Source organism: Ruditapes philippinarum, unplaced genomic scaffold (genome assembly GCF_026571515.1).
Source record: "Ruditapes philippinarum isolate M1 unplaced genomic scaffold, ASM2657151v2 ctg21473_1_1_1_1, whole genome shotgun sequence".
NCBI classification, from domain to species: Eukaryota; Metazoa; Mollusca; class Bivalvia; order Venerida; family Veneridae; genus Ruditapes; species Ruditapes philippinarum.
Window position 1 is genome coordinate 22511 of NW_026861287.1, and position 7214 is coordinate 29724.

Sequence of the window (7214 nt, forward strand, 5' to 3'; positions counted from 1 at the left end):
TACCAATCAATCCTGTAAAGTTTCATTGAAAATGCATTTGTGATATAAGAGTAGTCCGTACAAATTTTAAAAATTAAAACCATTAAAGGGACATAATTCTGACAAAAATCATTAAATCAATCAAAGGGCTGCAAGCTCTGAGGTATTTTCTGATCTTTGCAATCTAAATCGTACTGTATATCAGTATGTATTTTCCTGTATAAGTTTATTTTTAAATATCATAATTCATCTTACAGGGCATTGAGATGCAGCGACTGCGTTTAGATTTTTACTAAAACAGTTTGAGTTTGATACATACGGGAGCATGACTAGAGTTGCATCATTTATGTTCATTTTTTATGAAAGCCAACCTTTATCCTTCCATATCGTAACTACTTCCTTAAAAAAGACACTTTAAAAAAATAGTTGCCTCGCCTGGGATTTGAACCCAAGACCTCTTACACCCTAAACGAGCGCGTTACCCCTGCACCACGGGGAATTACTCCAAGCACCACATGCAATAATACGAAGGAAGCTTGAAAAAAAAAATCAAATAATTCTAAATTTATAATTTCCATGTCGGGTGTGTAATACGAGGTATTTTGTTCACGATAAACCTATTGTTTAACACTGATGTAAATCAGTCCGACATGTATATATTCCACTACTCGACAGTCAGATTTATTTGTGTAGTGTTCGGTAATTGACATCGCTTAAAATAGCATTTTCATTGATTACATTGATATCCATCCGCGTATTTTGTGGTTGTGCATTTATTGCCAATTCTATAAGCCAACGCTACTTTTAAACTTTGAATGCGTTGTAATTTGTTGGATACTTGTTACAAAATAATAAAATTTCTTTCTTTCAAATCGCTAGTTTAAAGCTGTTTTGAGAACTACTTGTTGTTAGGTTTGTCGTGAAATTCTGTGCCAGAGATTCAATGTCAGCATTTATATTTTGCTGTGCATCTCATCAACATTTTTGTATTTTCTGATCGCAGAACAAAATATAGTATTGATCATTTCTATAAAGTCTTGATGAAACTGCACAAATAGCTTTTGAAGAGTAGTCCAAACAAGTGGCTGGTGACTCAAAAAAAAACAAGAGCCACCACCGGGCGGGAGTAACGCTCGACTTTTTCCTTTTTCTAAAAGCAAACACAGAAAGGTTTGAACATATCTTAACGTTTCCTTTTTTATAAATTTAGTCGGTCTGTCTTGTCACATTAGTTTTGTTTATCTATTTTGTATATATATATATATATATATATATATATATATATATATATATATATATATATATATATATATATATATATATATATATATATATATATATATATATATATATGAATAGAAACTATCAGTTCTATAAATAGAAACACGCAATTCTCAAAATAGAAACACGCAATTCTATGAATAGTAACATGCAATTTTAAAAATAGAAACAAACAATTCTACAAAAAGTAACACGCAATTCAAAAAATAGTAACACGCAATTTCTATAAATAATAACACGCAAATTCTAAAAAAACAACACACAATTCCAAAAATAGAAACACGCAATTCTAAAAATAGTAACACGCAATTCTATAAATAGAAACATGCAATTCTATAAATAGAAACACACAATTCTAAAAATAGAAACACGCATTTCTAAAAATAGAAACACTCAATTCTAAAAATAGTAACACGCAATTCTATAAATAGAAACACGCAATTCTAAAAATAGAAACACACGATTCTAAAAATAGAAATACGCAATTCTAAAAATAGAAACACGCAATTTTATTAAATAGAAACTAAAGGATTCTAAAAATAGAAACACGCAATTCTAAAAATAGAAACAATCAATTCTAAAAATAGTAACATGCAATTCTATAAATAGAAACACGCAATTCTAAAAACAACAACACGCAATTCTATAAATAGTAATACGCAATTCTAAAAATAGAAACACGCAATTCTTATAATAGTAACACGCAATTCAAAAAAATAGTAACACGCAATTTCTATCAATATTAACAAGCAATTTCTTAAAATAGAAACACGCAATTCTAAAAATAGAAACACAGAATTCTATAAATGGCAACACGCAATTCTAAAAATAGAAACACGCAATTCTAAAAATAGAAACACGCAATTCTTTAAATAGTAACACGCAGTTCTATAAATAGTAACATGCAATTCATTCTATAAATAGTAACATGCAATTCTAAAAATAGTAACACGCAATTCTATAAATAGTAACACGCAATTCTAACAAGAGGGCCATGATGGCCCTGAGGTCGCTCACTTGTTTATAGGCCCCCAACCCCCGTCCCCCCCCCAACGTTGCAGGGCCAATTTAACCCAAGGTCTTTTATTTGCACAAACTTGGTAGACACCCATAAGAAGATGTTTCATGCTAAACATCTAAGCTCTAGCTCATTGGGCTTTTTAAAAGAAGATTTTTTTTAAAGTTTTTACTATACACATATAGTTAAAAACAATGACACCCCTGGGGCCGGGCCAGTCTTGACCCCAGGGCTTTTATTTGAACAAACTTTGTAGACACTTACTAGAAGATGTTTCTTGCTTAATATCTAAACTCTAGCTATTTGGGTTTTTTTAAAGAAGACTTTAAGTTTTTGCTATACACATATAAAGAAAATCAATGACCCCGTGGCGGGGCCAATTTTGACCCCAGGTCTTTTATTTAAACAAACTTTGTAGACACTCACTAAAAGATGTTTCATGCTTAATATCCTAACTCTAGCTATTTGGGTTTTTTGAAAGAAGATTTTTTAAGTTTTTGCTATACACATATAAGGAAAATCAATGACCCCCGGGGCGGTGCCAATTTTGACCCCAGGGCTTTTATTTGAACAAACTTGGTAGACACCTATTAGAACATGTTTGATGCTAAATATCTTAGCTATAGCTCTTTGAGTTCTTTAAAAGAAGATTTTTAAGTTTTTACAATATGCATATAGGGAAAATCAATGACCCCCCGGGGCGGGGCCAATTTCGACCCCAGGGCTTTTATTTGAACAAACTTGGTAGACACTTATTAGAACATGTTTTATGCTAAATATCTTAGCTCTAACTCTTTTGGTTCTTTAAAAGAAGATTTTTTAAGTTTTTACAATATGCATATAGGGAAAATCAATGACCCCCTAAGGCGGGGCAAATTTTGACCCCAGGGCTTTTATTTGAACAAACTTGGTAAACACCTATTAGAACATGTTTGATGCTCAATATCTTAGCCATAGCTCTTTGAGTTCTTTAAAAGAAGATTTTTTAAGTTTTTACTATATGCATATAGGGGAATCAATGACCCCCCGGGGCGGGGCCAATTTCGACCCCAGGGCTTTTATTTGAACAAACTTGGTAGACACCCATTAGAACATGTTTGATGCTCAATATCTTAGCTCTAGCTCTTTGGGTTCTTTAAAAGAAGATTTTTTAAGTTTTTACTATATGCATATAGGGAAAATCAATGACCCCCCAGGGCTTTTATTTGAACAAACTTGGTAAACACCTATTAGAACATGTTTGATGCTCAATATCTTAGCCATAGCTCTTTGAGTTCTTTAAAAGAAGATTTTTTAAGTTTTTACTATATGCATATAGGGAAAATCAATGACCCCCCGGGGCGGGGCCAATTTCGACCCCAGGGCTTTTATTTGAACAAACTTGGTAGACACCCATTAGAACATGTTTGATGCTCAATATCTTAGCTCTAGCTCTTTGGGTTCTTTAAAAGAAGATTTTTTAAGTTTTTACTATATGCATATAGGGAAAATCAATGACCCCCCCGGGGCGGGCCAATTTTGTTCCCAGGGCTTTTATTTGAACAAACTTGGTAGACACTTATTAGAACATGTTTCATGCTAAATATCTTAGCTCTAACTCTTTTGGTACTTTAAAAGAAGGTTTTTTAAATTTTTACTATATGCATATAGGGAAAATCAATGACCCCCTGGGGCGGGGCCAATTTTGCCCCAAGGGCTTTTATTTTAACAAGCTTGGTAGACACCTATTAAAACATGTTTGATGCTCAATATCTTAGCCATAGCTCTTTGCGTTCTTTAAAAGAAGATTTTTTAAGTTTTTACTATATGCATATAGGGAAAATCAATGACCCCCTGGGGCGGGGCCAATTTTGACCCCAGGGCTTTTATTTGAACAAACTTGGTAGACACCTATTAGAACATGTTTGATGCTCAATATCTTAGCCATAGCTCTTTGAGTTCTTTAAAAGAAGATTTTTTAAGTTTTTACTATATGCATATAGGGAAAATCAATGACCCCCTGGGGCGGGGCCAATTTTGACCCCAGGGCTTTTATTTAAACAAACTTGGTAGACACTCACTAGAAGATGTTTCATGCCAAATATCTAAGCTCTAGCTCTTATGGTTTTTTAAGAGAAGATATTTAAAGTTTTTTCTTTCGGTTGCCATGGCAACCAGAGTTCTGCATGGAATTAAATTCTTTTAACAATTTTTAAAGGTGACCACCAAAGGAACATTCCTGTGAAGTTTGGATGAAATTGTCTTAGTGGTTTATGAGGAGATGTCATTTAAAGTAAAAGTTTACGGACGGACGACGGACGGACGGACGCCGAACAAAAAGCGATCACAAAAGCTCATCCTGTCACTTTGTGACAGGTGAGCTAAAAATAGAAACACGCAATTCTATAAATAGTAACATGCAATTTTAACAAGAGGGCCATGATGGCCATGAGGTCGCTCACCTGTATATAGGCCCCCGGAGCGGGGCCAGTTTAAACCCCAGGGATTTTATTTGAGCAAACTTCGAAGACACCCATTAAAAGATGTTTCATGATGTTAAGTTTTTACTACACAGATATAATGAAAAAACAATGACCTTCGCCCCCCCCCCCCCTTTGGCAGGGCCAATTTAAACCCAAGGGCTTTTATTTTGACAAACTTTGTAGACAACAAAAAGATGTTTTCTGCTTAAAATCTAACCTCTAGCTCATTGGGTTTTTTACAAGAAGATTTTTTAAGTTTTTGCTACATATAGTTAAAAACAATGACACCTCTGGGGCGGGGCCAGTTTTAACCCCAGGGCTTTTATTTGAACAAACTTTGTAGACACTTACTAGAAGATGTTTCATTCTTAATATCTAAACTCTAGCTATTTGGGTTTTTTCAAAGAAGATTTTTAAGTTTTTGCCATACACATATAAGGAAAATCAATAACCCCCGGGGCGGGGCCAATTTTGACCCCATGGCTTTTATTTGAACAAACTTGGTAGACACTCACTAGAAGATGTTTCATGCCAAATATCTAAGCTCTAGCTCTTTGGGTTTTTTAAAAGAAGATATTTAAAGTTTTTTCTTTTGGTTGCCATGGCAACCAGAGTTCTGCATAGAATTAAATTCTTTGTTGAACAATTTTTAAAGGTGACCACCAAAGGAACATTCCTGTGAAGTTTGGATGAAATTGGCTTAGTGGTTTATGAGGAGATGTCATTTAGAGTAAAAGTTTACGGACGGACGGACGACGGACGGACGGACGGACGACGGACGAAAAGCGATCACAAAAGCTCACCCTGTCACTTTGTGACAGGTGAGCTAAGAATAGAAACATTCAATTCTAAAAATAGTAACACGCAATTCTATAAATAGTAACACGCAATTTCTATAAATAGTAACACGCAATTTTTAAAAATAGAAACACGCAATTCAATAGAAATATGCAATTCTATAAATAGTAACATGCAATTCTATAAATAGTAACACGCAATTCTATAAATAGAAACACACAATTCTAAAAATAGAAACATGCAATTCCAAAAATAGAAACACTCAATTCTAAAAATAGTAACATGCAATTCTATAATAAGAAACACACAATTCTATAAATAGAAACACACAATTCTAAAAATAGAAACATGCAATTCCAAAAATAGAAACACTCAATTCTAAAAATAGTAACATGCAATTCTATAATAAGAAACACACAATTCTATAAATAGAAACACGCAATTTTTAAAAATGGTAACATGCAATTATAAAAATAGAAACACGCAATTCTAAAAATAGACACACGCAATTATAAAAATAGTAACACGCAATTTCTAAAAATAGTAACATGCAATTTCTATAAATATTAACAAGCAATTTCTTAAAATAGAAACACGCAATTCTAAAAATAGAAACACAGAATTCTATAAATGGTAACACGCAATTCTAAAAATAAAAACACGCAATTCTAAAAATATAAACACGCAATTCTATAAATAGTAACACGCAATTCTATAAATAGTAACACGCAGTTCTATAAATAGTAACATGCAATTCATTCTATAAATAGTAACATGCAATTCTAAAAATAGTGACACGCAATTTTTAAAAATAGAAACACGTTATTCTATAAATAGTTACACGCAATTCTTAAAATAGAAACATGCAATTCTATAAATAGTAACATGCAATTCTAAAAATAGAAACAAGCAAATCTAAAAGTAGTAACACACAATTCTAAAAATAGAAACACGCAATTCTAAAAATAGAAACCCACAATTCTATAAATAGATACACGTTGTTGTTGTTGTTGATAATGATCATCATGATGATGATGATCAATGTCATTAAAGAGCCCAAGTAAATTTGGGTTTGATAAACAACAAGGTCTGGTCCTTAAGAATGTTCTGTTATAATATGAAGTTGACCCCTTCAATAATAGCAAAGTTACAGTCTATTACAGCCAAAACAATGAAAATTTCAATAATTTGACCTTCAAAGACAATGTAATTAATTTGTGAAGGTCAAGGTATGTCGGTTATTTTTAAGAGTTATCCTTGAAGATTATTATGTTCAAGTTTGAAGACAATCCATTCAAAAATAACAAAGTTACAGCCAATAATAGCCAAAAAATGAAAATTTCAATAATTTGACCTTCAAAGCAAAGGTCATTTATGAGTGAAGGTCAATGTCTGTCTAGTTATTTTTAAGGGATATCCCTGAAGATAATTATGTTCAAGTTTGAAGACAATCCATTCAAAAATAACAAAGTTACAGCCAATAATAGCCAAAAAATGAAAATTTCAATAATTTGACCTTCAAAGTCAAGGTCATTTCTGAGTAAAGGTCAAGCTCTAGCTGTTTATTTTTAAGGGATATCCTTGAAGATTATTATGTTCAAGTTTGAAGACAATCAATTAAAAAATAACAAAGTTACAGCCAATAACAGCATGAACAAGCAAAAATTGGACTTTTA